Source organism: Ochotona princeps, chromosome 9 (assembly GCF_030435755.1).
Source record: "Ochotona princeps isolate mOchPri1 chromosome 9, mOchPri1.hap1, whole genome shotgun sequence".
NCBI lineage: Eukaryota > Metazoa > Chordata > Mammalia > Lagomorpha > Ochotonidae > Ochotona > Ochotona princeps.
Window position 1 is genome coordinate 77,921,992 of NC_080840.1, and position 16,878 is coordinate 77,938,869.

At 52.9% G+C, this 16,878-nt stretch overlaps 1 protein-coding gene across 1 annotated transcript in view; it reads right to left on the reverse strand.

Moving 5' to 3' along the window:
• The window catches only part of RASGEF1C (RasGEF domain family member 1C), a 70,368-nt gene extending 56,130 nt beyond the window's left edge, over positions 1–14,238 (reverse strand). The window contains exon 1 of the mRNA XM_058668398.1: positions 14,127–14,238. The gene's annotated coding sequence lies outside the window, so the exon portion shown is untranslated. The remainder of the gene's footprint in view (positions 1–14,126) is intronic.
• Between the last annotated feature and the right edge of the window lie 2,640 nt (positions 14,239–16,878).

The window sequence follows — 16,878 nt, forward strand, 5'->3', positions numbered from 1 at the left end:
AAGAACTAAACGCGGAAGAAGTACCACAGTCATGGGGCAGCGGCCACAGCAAGGGTGCTGGGTGAGTGGGCCTCAGCTCCGTGTTCAAGCAATACCAGCTCACGGCCATGGAAACACTGGATTGTGGACAGAGCATGGGAGCTGCCAGGAGAGGACAAGCCTGCAGAGCCAGCTCCGTGCGGTGCCAGTGGCAGGAAGGGATGACTGCACACGGCCCAGGTACACAGCTTGGGGTTCCTCCTCGCACAGCTCGGCACTTCTGACTGCCTTTGCTTCAGCGAGCTTATGTTGCTTTGACAAACAGAAAAACAAAAAAGGGGTTTTCACCTAGGAACAACAGAAAGGAGAGGAAAAATGAAGAAAGCAGAGAGGAGGTGGATGTGGCGCGGCTGCAGGGCAAGTAGGATGGGGAGGGGCCGGGGTCACACTGCCTCGGCAGGGGACAGCTTCCCCCACAGCACCCGATTTACAGCTCCGGCAGCCAGTTATACTAAAAGGCAGCTGAGAATCCCTCTCTTTCCAGCTATTTATGAGTCCGCAGAGGTATTCACACGCTGAGGCATGCGGGGAACACCGGAGTCCGACGGAGAGCAGGACTGATTGATTTCCAGGCATTTGTCAAAGCAGAGACAGGCAGAAAGGGCAGCATGGCTGCAGCCTGCAGCGGAACAACGGCCAACAGCCACCTCTGGTCAGGCCTGCACCACGAGGGCTCTGATTGGGCACCAACACCACAGCAATCAGAGGACACCCGGCTCCTGCCTCACACTTCAGGATGACAGACACACACACACATCAGCAAATCTCTGTCTCTCCATCTCTGTCTCTCTTCCTCTCTGTGTTTCTCTCTGTATCCTCTGTAGGCTGTCTCACTGGTCCCTGCAGGCTCCAGGAGCCGAGCCTCTGTCTTTGAGCGGCCACCCGTGTGTGTGGGCAGGCGGCCCTTGACCATGGTATCCCTTACTTCTTTTTCAGCCTAGTTGTTGTAGTATTTGCCTCATTTGCCTCTTAACCTTTTAGGGCGTCTGCCTCCTGGAAGGCACATAGCCATGCAAGCACTACTGTTTTGTGACCATGCAAGTAATGATGTAGTGTCCAGCCAAGAACTGGGCAACATTCTGGCAAATCACCAGAAGCCTGTGGCAGGTGTTTAGAACAGCAGAGAAGACCTCACGTGGCAAATGCCATCTCCCTCACACCACCTGGCTTGAGTCTCAGGTGCTCCACTTCCAACCCAGCTTCCTGCAGGTGACAGTTCAAGTCCTCAGGTCCCTCTTACCCAGATGGAAGACTCAGATTGAATCCCAGACTCCTGGTTTTGGCTTGACCCGGCCTGGGCTGCTGTGAGCATTTGAGTGATTATCTCTTGTTCTCTCACCCTCTTTGTCAAATAAAATGAAAATAAAATAGAAAATGTAGAGCAAAGCAAATAAACCACCAGAACTAAGATGAGGCAAGAAGTTATTCAACTCTGAAGACTCAGTGTTAGATTTGTGGCCGGCAGAAGACCAAGAAAATGAATCTCTGTTGCCTAAAGTTGGCTCCACTTTTTTCTTTAAAAGTTTATTTATTTATTTTTATTAGAAAGGCAGATTCACAGAGAGAAGTAGAAACAGAGAGAAAGATCTTCCATCTGTTGGTTCACTCCCAAATGGCTACAATGGCGGGAGCTGAGCTGACCTGAAGCCAGGAGCCAGGAGCTTCCTCCATGTCTTCCACACGGGTGTAGGAGACATGGAGGTTTTAGTTCAACCTTTGCTGCTTTCCCAGGCCACAAGCAGGGAGTTGGATGGGAAGTGGAGCAGCTGGGACATGGACAAGCACCCATATAGAATGCTGGCACTGCAAGGTGGACGGTTAGTCAGTTGAGCCATTGCCCTAGCCCTAGCTGGATGCACTGTGTCCCCAGTGTGACGGTGTTGAGCGGTGATGTCAACAAGATGGTGGTTTTGATGCCGTGAGTGTGGGTCAAGCCAATGCTCACAACTCCACTACCGTATGTCAGAGCCAGCTGGAGTCTCAGTGGCTGGGTTCTAACCCAGCTTCCCTGGAGGCAGGAGGTGACGACTCAGCGCTTGGGACCCTGCTGTCCATGTCAGAGACATGCAGGGAGTTCCAGGCTGCTGGCTTCAGCCTGGTCCAACCCTGGATGCTGAGGGGACAGAGGAGGCGAACCAGCAAGCGGAAGAGCTCTATCTATGTGTCTGTCTCTCTGCCTCTCAAGTAGACTGAAACAAGTAAACATCTCAGACAGAGCCGAGAGGCAGGGTGGCCGGTCATGAGGCCCTGCGCCTGGCAGGGGTTCATATGGTTCTCTCAGGACCCACGTTTCTTGAAAGTCAGCTCTTACAAAGCAGGGCTGCTCAATGCACTGGCCCCATTTTGCACATGGCCATGTTCATGGAACTCTGGCCATTTCCAGGCACATTGAATAGGGCAAACCACATTCTGGGCCATAAAACCAGTCCCTATAAATTTAGGATTCAAGGCAGGGGGAAAAAATGATCTCCTACCACAAAGAAGTTAGACTAAACATCACTCAATATCCTCCCAAGCATTTGAACACACATCACACACTGCTAGGTAACTAGGAGTGAAAAGGTAATGAAGGGTGCGCAGGGTTTTCTCTGAATGAAAATGAAAGCGTAACATCCAAGTACGTGGGACGCAGACAAAACAGTGCCGACAGAAACAGTCACAGCAGTGAGTGCCCTACTGCAGAACAGAGACCCCAGATCAGTCACACCGCCTCCACCTCAAGAAGCTAGAGAGAGAAAAGCAAATGAACGCAGAGGGAGCAGAACGAGATTACAATATTCAGAGCAGAAATCAATAACAGAAATGAGGATAGAAAACTTCAGAATGTTATACTCCTTCAGTTAGACTAAACAGGAAGAAAACACCAATTATTAACATCATGAACGTGAAACGTAATGTTAGTCCAAGTTCTAAAAATACTTTTTGAAAGAATTATTGGGCCCTGCGCAATGGCCTAGCAGCTAAAGTCCTTGCCTTGTACGTGCCAGGATCCCATATGGGCAACGGTTCGTGCCCTGCTTCCCATCCAGCTCCCTGCTTGTGGTCTCAGAAAGCAGTGGAGGACGGCCCAAAGCTTTGGGACCCTGCACCGCGTGGGAGAACCGGAAGAGGCTCCTGGCTCCTGGCTTTGGATCAGCTCAGCTCCGGCCGTTGCGGCCATTTGGAGAGTGAATCATCAGACAGAAAATCTTCCTCTCTGTCTCTCCACCTCTCTGTATATCTGACTTTGCAATAAAAATAAAATAAATCTTTTAAAAAGGAGAGATTTACTTATTTGAAAGGCAGCGCTACAGACAGAGACAGTCAGAGAGATCTTCCATCTGCTGGTTCATTATGTCATGGCTGGGGCTAAGTCAGGCCAAATCTAGCAGCCAGGAACTCCATCTGGGTCTCCCGCATGGGTGGCAGGGGCCGTACCACTTGAGCCATGTTCCACTGCCTTCCCAGGCCATTAGCAGGTTGTTGGATTGGAAGTGGAGCAGCAGGACTTGAACTGGCATCTATGTGACTTTCCAGCACTGTAGACAGAGGTTTAATGTGCTATGCTACACCAGCCACAAGTTCTCTAGTTCTAAAGCTATTAAAAAGACAATAAAGAAATACTATAGACAACTGTATGCCAATAAATCGACAATTTAGATGGATGCAGAAATTTCTCATAGGGTACAAATTACCAAATCTCTCTCACTTTTCCTATCTCTCTCTCTCTCTCTCTCTCTCTCTCTCTCACACACACACACACACACACACACTAACCGGAAAAATCCCCACACCTATGAAGGAAATTTAACGTTACAGTTCGAACTCCCACAAGCAACAAAATCAGGATACTTGCTTTCACCACCGCCATTCAACATTCTATTAGAAGTTCCAACCATACGAATTAGAAACGAACAAGAAGTAAGTGGCATTCAAGTTGAAGAAGCTATTGATGATACTTACAAGTGGCATGAGTCTGCACATACAAAATCTCTAAGGATCTGTCCAAAACTGTCCCCCCCTAATGTAAACAAGCAAATCCCACAAAGTTGCAGGGTACAAGATCAACGACAGACAGGTCACGGTTCAATACATCAGCAATCAAAACTCTGATAAAGAAACCAGGGAACAATACCATTCACAACAGCGTCCAAAAGAATAAAATTTCTAGGAATAAACTTAAGTAAGGAGGGAAAGGACCTATCATTGAGCCATAAAATACCATTGAAAGCCTGAATACATGAAGCAGGCATGCTATGGACTGGAAGACTTGGGGTACTGCAGTACTTTCTGAGCCAGTCCTCAGAGCCATGGTGTGGAGGTGCCGGACCTGGAGGAGGTCATTGGGCCACGGGGGCACCACCTTGGATGGGGCGGACAGTGCTTGCACAAGACAGGCTAGCTCCTGGGAAGCCAGTGGTGATGGGAGTGAGGCTGGTTCTCCTGCTCTAGCTGTCCAGCCCCTTACCCGATCCTCTGCCATTGTGGTGTGGACACCAGGTGTCTGTGGTCTCAGCCACGAGAATCATGGGCCAACAGACATCTGTTCTCCATACACAATTCAGCATCTGTTACTCTGTTCCACCAACAAGAAATGAACTTCAAGACCCATGTTAAAGCTACAGTCAGCAGAACAGTGGAGTCTTGGCATCGATACAAAGAGACCTCCTGAACAGCCAGGGCAGAATGCTAGAGGAGTTCATGGTGTCTAAAAACAGAGCCACAAAAAATATGGCCAAACCAGTTCAGCGGCAAAAGACGGTCATTTCTACAAATGGAGTCGGAACAGTCAGTTACCCAGCACAGAACGTGATATCTATTCATTACTTCCACCAAAGGCAGAAACTAACAATTGATCACAGACATAGAAGTGAGATCTGTAACCTTGAAGTTTTTAAAATGAAACGTGGGAGAAAGTTTTATAATTCTGGGTTAGGCAGTAATTCATTACATTAAACACTAAAGCACAACCCAAAGGAAAAATGAATAAAATTAACCTCATAAGAATTTAAGAACTTCCGATCCTTAAAAAAAAAAAAAACGGTAAGGAGAATAAATTGGCAGTCACATAGTGTTTGCAGGGATTGACAAACCTTTTATGTAAAATTGAGCTTATACCCATGATACGTAAAGAATTCATAGGAAAAAAAAGAATAAATCCAACTAAAAACATACAAAATACATAAACTGCTACTTCACCAAAGCAGATTCCCAGACGACAAACAGGGACAAGAGCCGTGCAACAGTGTTAACCACTGGAGAAGTGAACACTGAACCCATCGTGGGATGCCAAAGACCCTCAGTGCGCCAAGCGTGCCAAGCGTGTGGAGCAATGGGATTCCCATCACTCACAACAGGGAACACTCCACGGTCCCAACCACATGCCCTTGCCATTTCTCTCATAAGCAACGTCCACACACAGGCTTGCTCATTTACAACCCAAAGCACAACGCAAAAGAGATATGCAGATCAGTACAGCAGGTAGAGCGTGTATCCCCCTGAGCTAAACAAACCAGCTACAACACACGGTGGAATAACCGGGGCACCTGAGTGTGCAGCAGCCATGTGAAAGTTCACACTGGCAACTTCGCTTTCAATGCCATGTGAATGGCATTTAGACATACATCCGATTCAGCGAGAATGTGGGGGACGAGGGCCTACGGCATCCATGGCCTAAAATGAGGAAGCCAAACACACACTGGTAGCCGGCTCTGTCTGGCCGCAGGATACCAGGCTCTCGAATGTCAGCCGCTGGAGCTGGGAACTCAATAAACCCCAATTTAACATGAATTACCCAGTGGTAGGCATGTTGTCACAGCATCAGAAAGCAGACAACAATATGAATAATGTCAAGATGCATCAGTGGCAAAGCAGCTAGGCAGAAGAATTCCTCTTAGCTCAGGGATCCGTATCTCTGCAATGGCCTTACTTCTTAATTAACTTTTATTTATTTATTTTGATTGATAAAGTGAGAAAGGAGAGAGAGGGCTCACAACCATATCAGTTCGTTCCCCGGAAGCCTGCGACGGTCTGGGCTGGGTGAGGCTGAAGCCAGGAGCTTCAGGTCTCTTTGTGCGTGGCAGGGCCCTGAGTACTTATGCCACCTTCCACTGCCTTCCCAGCATGCCCACTAGCAGCAAGCTGGATCTGAAGCAGAGGAAATAGGACTCAACCTAGACACTGCAGTGGGAGCCCACACACACTTGAGCTGGCACCTTGCATGTGCTTTAAGAACTTCAGGGGTGGGGGAAGGATGAGAGACCCCAGGGTCCTAAGCAGTGTCCCAGCTGCTGAGCCTAAACACATGTGAGCTGGCACCTTGCATGTGCTTTAAGACCTTCAGGAACGGGGGACGGACGAGCTGGAAGCCCACAGCTAGGGGGACATTGGGAATGTGCTGATTTTATGGCTGTGTCTGAATGCCTCAGCAAGGGGTTGCATGTGTTTGCACTCCTGGTACTGATGGGTGGTGCTGGTTTTCTCCACAACCTCTCAGCTCTCTGCTTGCCACCTGCCCTGGCTGACTATAGCGCCTCCTGTAGGGACCCGGAAGTGACAGTCGTTTAGTCCTTACAGGACATCAGCAGGCAATGGGGTGGTTCATGTTCAATCCATTCCTCATTCCTTTACATTTGTTTAAAAAGGGGGGGAAGGTCTTCTCTTTTTTTTTATTATTATTATTATTTTTAATTCATTAATTACATTGTATTATGTGACACAGTTTCATAGCTACTGGGATTCTCCCCACCCCTCTCCAAACCCTCCTGCCATGGTGGATTCCTCCACCTTGTTGCATAACCACAGCTCAAGTTCAGTTGAGATTCCCCCATTGCAAGCATATACCAAACATAGAGTCCAGCATCTTATTGTCCAGTTAAATTCAACGGCTTCTTAGGTATACCCTCTCTGGTCTGAAGACAGAGCCAGCAGAGTATCATCCCAGTCAATTAAAAGCTCCAACATACCATCAGCAAAAATTTACATCATTATGGAATTAATTGACCAATATGTTAAAAGTAAATGCGAGTTCTTAACCACCTTCTGTGACCACCTCATTGACATTTCAGTTTTAGTTTATACACAACATATTGCATAACATAACATGTTATACATACCATCATATCATCTTAAAAAGGGGGGGAGATCTTCTCAATAAAAGAGGAGATCCAGTGACTCATCAGCTGACCTGGGTGCTATGTGACCTTGGGCTGCCCTCTAGGCGCTGGGAGGGTCTGTGGGTGGAGCCCTCCTCCCTGCCCAGTCTCTCTCCTCATTAAGGAGAGTGACAACACCACTGATCACATTTATCACACAAAATGCGCATCTGTCAACGGCTTCGCATATGAAATTGGTTATGGCACAATAACCTAATTTGTTCCTTCCTCCTAGACTCACTGCTTGCAAAGGAGGAGCACATTTTCTTACGGCAAGTGCTTCGGCAGCGCAGCGTGCAGGCAGCTACGGTCCTCTCCATCATCTACAGTGCTAACACGATTTGACCGAACTTGTGCACAGACATCTGTGTGGCAGCTGCAGGCCCTGGCTTGTGACTCCCGTCCTGGGAGCAGCTGTCACATGCTCACCACCTTACATCCCTGTCATGCTCAGAAAAACCACCGCATGGGTGATTTTTCATTCCTAAGGGGCTTGTCAAGAGTGCTGCATGGAAGAGGCCCGCAGTGCCCTGGAGGTAGGCAGGAGACGGGGGATTCGGTTGGGAAGCCCAAGAGACAGAAAAAGGCCCAAGTGGGCACAGCTGTGCTGCTGGCTGAGCCCAGCTCAGATGTGAAGTCAGGTGGCTGCCTGGCCCATGTCCAAGGGGCATAGCCGGGCTGGACACCCACCCTGGGTTATTTGTGAAGAAAGACGCTTATTTCAGCCAATGGTTCCACAGGCTGGAAGGATGCCAGCATCTGCAGGCACTCACTTTAAGCAGGACTTCACGGCTACCTCTACCAGGTCCCTACAGGAGGTGCTATAGTCAACCAAGGCAGGTGGCAGGCAGAGAACAGGGAGGTTGAGGGGAAAACCAACACCACCCATCAGCAGCAAGAATGCAAAAACACGGAACCCCTTGCTAAGGCATTCAGACACAGCCAATAAAATCAGCACACTGACTCCTCCTTCATGTAGGAATTTATTCTAAAGATGTGTTTCCCGGGGCTTGTATTGCGGTGCTGTTAGGCCACTGCCTGGAACACCAGCATCCCATATCAGAACACCAGCCTAGTCCCTGTTGCTCTGGTCCAGCTCCCTGTTGATGTGCCTGGGGAAGTGGCAAAGGGTGATTCAAGCACTCAGGTCTCCGGCACCCACTACCTGCTTCTGGCTGTGTCCTGGCCGAGTCCTCACTGTTACAGGCATTTGCGGAGTAAGCCAGTGCTGAAAGACTGTGAGTGTGTGTGTGTGTGTGTGTGTGTGTGTGTGTGTGTGTGTGAAATCTTTAAAGACACACCTCAACACAGAAACAACATTTTCAACCCATTTCTCCACGGCTTTTAATCACAAAGGTTTAGAACAAACCCCAAGTGCATCTGTAGGACACCAGCCACATACACTGCGCAGGGCTGCATGTATGGGACACCAGCTGCACACACTGCGCAAGGCTGCATGTATGGGACACCAGCTGCACACACTGCACAGGGCTGCATGTATGGGACACCAGCTGTATACACTGTGCAGGGCCGCGTCCACAGGACACCAGCTGCACACACTGCACAGGGCTGCATGAATGGGACACCAGCTACATACACTGCGCAGGGCCACATGTATGGGACACCAGCTGCATACACTGCACAGGGCTGCATGTATGGGACACCAGCTGTATACACTGTGCAGGGCCGCGTCCACAGGACACCAGCTGCATGTACTGCACAGGGCTGTATGTACGGGACACCAGCTGCACATACTGCGTAGGGCTGCGTCCACAGGATACCAGCGGCATACACCACAGTATGTATGCCGGACAAGGCTGGAAGATTATTAGTGAGCAAGATTTTGAGAAGCTTATTTTTAGTCAGAAGAGCTAAGGCACACAAGAATCATATAAATAAGCAACTATTATTTGTCATAACACATACAAAGGTTGTTTTGCAAAAAACACAAACAAACAACAGACAGGTAAACCAGAAACCTGAGTGGTTCTCTGTGGCGCTGGATCCAGGAGGCTGACCCAGAGCAGGATGGGCTTGTAAGTAGAGCTTGCCATGGATGTGACCACTGGACACTGTAACATCCTAGCTGTTCAACAAATGAAACACAAGGACACAGGCATGCTGAACCAGATCCTGCAGCTGTCCCGGGCAGTGGCTGGAGTGAATTCTGAAAGCATGGGGTGTACTCTAGGGTGGAGAGAATGACTAAACACATCAGAGCTGTGGGAGCTTTGGAAGCAGAGGAAAGGGAATGTAAATACCAACTTTATGTCTTAAGACCAGATGTTGATTCAGCCATGGGGTTGGGGCAAAAGTAGCTCCCTACAATGTGGCAGCTCGGGCGGGGGGGGTGCCTCAGTCAGGCTGGACCCAGTGCTGGGGACTCAGGCCATAGTCACTGCCACCATGCAGTGACCGAGTCCTGGGCTTAGGGCTCTGCCTGCTGGCTGCCTGGCAGTGAGCTCTGGGGTTTTTAGGCTATGTAATTGCTGCCTAGGGACATCCATGGGTAAGGCCAGGGTGAGTGTAGGCGAGGGGTAAATTCTGGGAGATTCCCAGCAGTGGTGTCACAGAACTTTCTGGCAAGCGTGGGGACTGAGACCTGGCGGCTTGGAGGGGAGAGTCCATAAGATCTATTTGGGCCAGACTGATTCACCAGCCCACATGGGAATCCTGAGATGGGCTGTTAGCATAGAGCATCACTGATTGCCACATACCAGTCCACACCAAAGCTATGGATGGGGGGGTGGCCCAAACCCTGTGGAAATACAAGTCCTGCTGGTTAGCTCATGAGCTGGGGTGGTGATAGGCTGAGTTGGGTGTGACCATGGAACCTGCCATTACTTGCAGGTAAAGGAACCAACAATAGTCTGGGCAGGACAAGGCAGCAGCACCCAAATGTGCATCCTAAAACAGAGTGTGGGGTGGGCTGGACTGCAACTGGAAGGGGGCAGACCAGGCAGGGCCAAGCAAACCTTAACTCACAAGAAAGAACAGAAATCAGGATGGAGCACAGGTCATGCCGAGCTAGGCTCTTACACTGAGTGGTCTGCATGAACCAGGGATACTAGACCACAGCATTGAAGGCAAAGGCTGAGACAGTTGAGGGGCTAAGCCAACTGGGTCAGAGCAACCATGGCATGTGCATAATCTGGGGCTGGGAACAGGCTCGGTTGGGGAGCTGTGAGAGTACACCCTTGCTGGGTTGGGGTTCCCATGGGAGAATGTGGAGGCTGCGTTCTGGTCTGGATATGGCTGCAATCTCCCTTGGCACAAGTGTGAATGGGGGCTGGGTACACCTAACTGGGCTAGACTCCAGCACCATCTGGTGCTCTGGAGAACCTGGGTAGATGTAGGACGGACTAGGCTAGGTCTCTGCCCCTACTGAGCCATGTGTGAGCAGTGTCTGGGTATGGATGAGCCTTGGCTGGACTGAGACATCCAACAGTAACAACTGGAATGGATTGAAGGCCAGCAAGGAAAGGCCACTGTTCCTACCAGGACAGGAAGTGAACTAAGTAGGGCTGGTCCATGGACCCACCAGTATGTGCAAGATCTGGCACAGGAAGAGGTTCTGATGGAGGAGCTTGGGAAACTCTTCTGTTGGGACACAGTCCCTGCAGGTGAGTGCAAGAACCATGATAGGAAGCAAGCCAGACCAGGTCAGAGAAAGATATCCACAGGCATACATTTGGCATAGGTCTGGGGCAGACCAGGCTGAACCAGTTCACATCACCTACTGGTGAATCCGAGCACCAGATTAGAGTGTGGGTTGGGCCAGGTTCAATTGTGACACAAACCAGTGCACATTATGAAATGCCAAGGTGGGGTGAGCCATACCAGATGTGGTTGCAGTGCCCAAACAGCACACGTGAGAACCAGGGAGGGAGGGGACAAAGCCAGCATGGGGAATGTGGGCTTCCCTGCTGGACAACCACTCCCACGGGAGAGCGTGAGTTGGGATGGGGGCAGATTGGACCAGGCAGGGCTACAACACCTGTGGGCCTCATGTGAGCTAAATCAGGGAAGGGCCAGGTTGGGCTGATTGTCCCAATTGGTGCAAGCAAAAATTAGAATGAGTGAGGGTTGGTTGGGCTTTGTCAAGGCATCAGCTGGCAGAGGCTGGCACTGGAGGCTAAATCTGTCAAATTAAACTCCAGAACCACCTGGAGAGTGCATAATCCGGGAGTGGGAGTGGGCACCTTCCTCTTGGGTTACCAACTCCCACTGGAGAGCATGAAAGCCAGGACAGGGACGGGGTGACTAGACAGAAAGGCACCCACCAGTATGTGTGTGTGGGCTGGATTGTAGTGCTGGTTGGGTTCAACTAGGCTTCAATGCCCATTGACATGTATGAGAGCTAAATGGGATGTGGGACAGACTGAACAAGTCTGTGGTACATACTGGCAAGCATGGGAACCAGGGTAGGGGGCAGGCCTGGTGGGAGTTAAGCAGAGTCGCCCCAACTAGGCTGCAGCTCCCACTGGTTTGCGTGAGGGCCGAGTATGAAGTGGGCAGGATCGGACTGGACTGCAACACCCATCAGTTTGCATGGAAGACAGGGCTGGAAACAGAACCAACCCAGCAATTGAAATGACCAGCATGTGCATAAGCTGATTGGGCAACGGACGGTGCCGGACCCTGTACTGGCAAGCACACGCAAGAATCAGGTCTGGGATCACCTCATATGAAGTTTCTTTGGAGATCCCTTCAACTGAACTGCTGATCTCAGAACCCCAAACATGAAGAGACTATGTCAGCCAGTGGATTCTGAATAAATTTCATCGTGCTTGGAGTGGTGAGACTGGCAGCAATTTAGAATTGCTGAACTATCAAAACTGCTTGAGCAGGACTCTTGGAGCATGCCCCACATCGGGGACCTGGTATGGGTGGGAGGCTGGGTGGGTCTTCTCCCTTTGTTTCTCCCCTGACCCCAGATACAGGGGGAAAATGATATTAGTGTGGAAACAATGGTCTTAACCAATTTCCTGTAGCCCTTGACCCTTTTACCCTAATCAACTATGTAAGATTATATATATTAAAAAAAAAAAAAAAGACCAGATGTCTGTCTGGGACCACTGACAAAGTTCAGAGGCCATAATGTCAAGGGGGCAGTGGGCACACCCCACCCAGATCCCAGCTTTTATTTAGCTGACATGTTCCCATTCATAGATTTAAAAGCCAGGCACAGGCTGATAAGGTTTAAGCAGAGCTAGGATGAAAACTCAAGAACTCTTACATGGGATGCTGGCACCCAGGCAGTGTCCTGACTACTCTGCTAACCCCTGCTAAGCTCCTGGTTTCTACCCGGAAACCTGGGAGCCTATTCTTGCTGGAGCAAAGGCTGGCTATAGGCCTGGGTACACACAGGAGGGGTCGCTGGAATGAGGCTCAGAGATGCATGGGGCCATGTTAGAGGACCAGCCTAAGCCCATCACAGCATGTCCATTTACCTCAGCACAGGTGCTGCTCCCCACAGCACCAGGGATGCTGAGGAGGTGGTGGGCAGCAGGGGACACAATCCAGGTCACAAAAGACCTGGCGCCCATGGGGACTTGAGGGAGGCCTCTACATGGCATGGCCACAGAGGCTGACCCCACCAGCCACAGCCAGCTGGTTGCTCTGGCAGACCCTCCCTCCGTGTGCTCACTGCCACCTGTCTGGCTGGTGCTGCCGCCTCGTCCCTGCTCCCTCTCCACCTGCCATCAGACATCAGTGTGTCCTTTCAACACTCAAACTTCAAGTCTCCTGCCTACAGCACCCAGCTGACAGCCCCGGCCCCTGAGGGCCACCTCCCACTCTGTTCCAGCTGTTCCCTTCACCACCTGCTGCAGGCTCAGACCTCATCCATGAGCTGATAGTTCAGGACCAGTATAGGACTCATGGCCCCTGGCCCAGTCCTCCCCGCCTCCCCCTTTTTCCTCCCAGTGCAGCCCCGGGAGACTGTTCTTGTCAGCGCCCTCTGGCGCCCACCTGACGCAGGAAGCAGAGTGCACACAACCAGTGCCGTGGGCCAGCGAGGGGACCGCCCCAGGAAAGGTGGCTTGGCACCAGGGCGGTCCTAAGGGTTTGGGCACTAGTGCTGTCAGGGTTGGGGTGTAAGCACAGTCCTGTCTGCTCTCCGGGCCTCCGTTACTGCACCTGTGGAATGCAGTGCAGCACCTGTCTGGCAAGCGGACAACCCAAGCAGCCCTGAGGCTCGGCACGGAGTCAGCCTGACAACCCCAGTGGCACCTGTCACGGGCTGGCCTGAGTCCCTTAGCACTCCCTAAGGGGTCCTTTCCCCCACCCTGAACACAGAGCAGGTCCTCTGCCCGAGGATCCCTCCAGGCCTCGCTTTCCCATCTAAACACAGTGGTCCCCCGGCCTTGTCTGCTGTCATTGCCTGGAGACACACCCAGAGCCCCGGCAGCCGCAGCAGGCTCTTCAGGCGGCACCTGTCCACTCTGCAAATCCTGCAGCGCCCCCGCGGACACGGGCCTTTCTCTGCTTCGGAAGCATCCGAAGGTCAGCTCTGTTGTCCCCATTTCATAGACGGGTTGACTGAGGTCCTCCGCAGGGTGGAGGCTGGCGAGCGTAGAGGAGGGTGACCACGCCGCAGAGCGGGTTCTCCCACCAGGACGGCCGGGGCGGGTGTGCCCCACGCGGGTCCCTTTCTCGCCACCCTGAGTGCCCGCATCCTGGCTCTCTGACCCGGGCGCGTACGGACGCGCCCCCGCGCCTCAAGCAACCCTCTGCAGCCTGCCGCCCACCGCCCGGCCGCACCGACCACAACCTGCCCTCGACCCCCGCCGGCGGGCCGGCCCGGGAGGCGGCCATCCGCGCGCACCTGCGCCCCGGTCCGGCCCGCGCGTCCCCGCCAGCGGCCCACATGCCCGCACCTCCGCTCCCGCCCTGGCCGTCGCCCGCAGCCCCCCGGCGCCAGGCGTGCTGCCCGGCTCGCGCCTCACTCACCGGCTGCCGGCGCGCCCGAGCTCCGGGCCCGGCCCATGGGCAGTGCCCGCCGCGCCCTGCAACCGCGGACCCGGGGCGCTGCCCGCCGCCCGTGCGCTGGCGGCCCCGAGGAGGCGGCGCGGCGCCCCCTGGCGGCCGCACGGGCGAGCGCAGGGCGAGAGGGGCGCGGGGTGGAGCGGCGCGGCTCTCGCTCTCACCGCGGCCCTGCCCGGGCCTCCCACATCCCGGCCCTGCTCTGCGGCCCCTGCGCCGCTCCCAGGCCTCCTGGTCAAGGCGTCCATCCCTGCTCTCAGGACCCTGCTTCGCGGCTCGCCTCCCACCCCGTGGCCATAATCCACAGGCCAGAACTGCCCTCCTGCGCCTGGGTCCTGGCGGGCTCTGCACCGCGCTGCGCCCGCCTAAGTCCTCGCCTGGCTAGCAGGCCAACCCTGCCTCTCTTCCTTAGATCCTGGCCACTGAGCTGCGGCTTGTCCATGCCTGGCGTCCTGAGGCCACAGGGTGGGCGTCCAGAGGATGGGGAAGGATGCAGACACACACACATGCACAGAGACGCGCACACAGACACAAGCCCACACGTACCAACACACACACACACACACACACACACACAGTGATGCACGCCATAGGCACACACGCACCTACAGACAGACACACAAACACACAGAGAGACACATGAACAGACACAAGCCCACATGTACCAACACACAGACACATGCAGACACACTGATACACACACATAGCAACACGCTCATGCGTCCGTAAGAACACACTCGGAAACAGACGCATGCAGACACACAAACACACATGTTCGCAAGCACACACAACATACTGACAGAAACACACATGTACCATGATATACAGATAAGAAATAGATGTACACACATACAGTGTACGCATACATATGAACAGAGACCCGTGTTCACACACGTGCACGTAGACATGCATGTGTCCAGATAAGTGCACGGGAACACACAGCACACACTGCCTGGAGTGGGGCTGGGCGCCACCCTGAAGTCACCAGGCTGCTAGGACAGCGAGGAGTGCTGCCTTGTAAAAAGGAGGGGCCCCGTGGGCTGGCACCATGGCAGAGTAGGCTAAGCTTCTACCTGTGGTGCTGGCATCCCATATGGGTGCCAGTTCAAGTTCCAGCTGCTCCACTTCCAGTCCAGCTCCCTGCTCAAGGCCTTGGAAAGCAGTGGGAGATGACTCAAGCCGTTGGGCCCCTGCACCCATGTGGGAGACCTGGAAGGAACTCCTGATTTCAGCATCCATTCCTGGCTGCTACAGCCATTTTACGGGTGAACCAGCAGATGGAAGAGCTCTCTCTGTGTCTCCTTCTCTCTGGAAGTCTACCTTTCAAATACAAACAAAAATAAACATTTTTTAAAAACATGACAAAAAGAAGGGAGGAGGTCTGAGCAGACCTGGCCGAACAATGCCAGCATCCCAGGAGCCCCAGCGTAGCATCCCTGTCCGCCACCTGCTGGTGAGACACAGCAGGAAACCCCATCTAATCGACTTACACAAAAGCCTGAGTACAGGAATAGCTAGATTGGGTGCATACCCCTGCCTCCCAGAGCTCCAGGGACCTCGGATACAGAATGGTCCAGCAGCCCTCAGGAAGAGGTGTATTTGCCTGTTGGCTCCCAGGAAGAGCCTGCGGCTGTGAACGCAGGCTAGGATTCAGCAGCTCTGTAGGCTGGGGTAGGGAGAACTTCAGGGGGGCTCGGGCTGGACTGGTCTGTGCCAAGCCTGCTGAAGAAGGGGCTGCCCTGTACATGTCCTGAGGGCTGGTCTAAAGTCCAGCACAGCTAGGGAGACTGAGGCCCCAAAGGAACAGATACCTCCCTACAGCTCCCATGTGGGCTGGGCAGCTAGGCAGGGCCAGGACTTGGGTGCAGGCCTGAGGAAGGAGCAGACAGCTGCCTGTAGCAACCATGAGGGTTGGGTGGGCTAGGCTGGGTAGCGAGGCAGCCGCACCTTGGGACAGACCAGTGCCACAGGCTGGCTCCGATGAGGAGGACTTTTGAGACCAGGCCGGGGACTCAGGTGCAGGGGAGGAGAGGGAGGCATAGAGGCAGCAGAGGCAGGGGGTGGAGGATGCCCCAGGAGACAGACACTCCAGGTTCAGACTCTAGGGCCCTGTTGTAGGGGTATACCCCCTAGTCCTGCCTCCACAGTCCTGGCCCTCAGCTCAGTCCTGCGGTGTCTTGTGGGGCTGCTGCTGTTTCCAGGAGAGAGGTGGTTGCAGGAGAACTCTCATATCCCCTGCCCACCCTCTGTGACATGCTGGGACTGGGGCAGCACCTCCCACTACCCCTGTCCACGCCATCCCTTTTCTGCGGAGCCCGTTTCTCCTGGCCAGTGGTGAGAGTCTTTGAGCAGTATCTCCAGTTAAAACTGGATTAGTGAGGCAGAGCTGGGGTTGTGGCCAAGGCATTTGGGTCGCACAGCCCTCATTGCTCCACTGTTCTTGGGCCTGAACAGAGCTCTCCAAAGTCATCGAAAGGGCAAAGTGCCAAGGGTCATTGCATGGCCCTGGGATGGGGCAAGGGATCATCAGTTACAGACCAGGCCCTGCCTTTCCACCACATTTGCACAGGATGCAGAGAAACACAGTGAGAATGACCTCTGTGGGCAGGGTGTGTGTGTGCATCTGCACAGGCATGTGCAGCTATGCTCAATGCATGTGCTTACAGTGTGAACACATGTGCTGTATGGTGTATGTGTGATGTGGAGTATAGGGACCTGT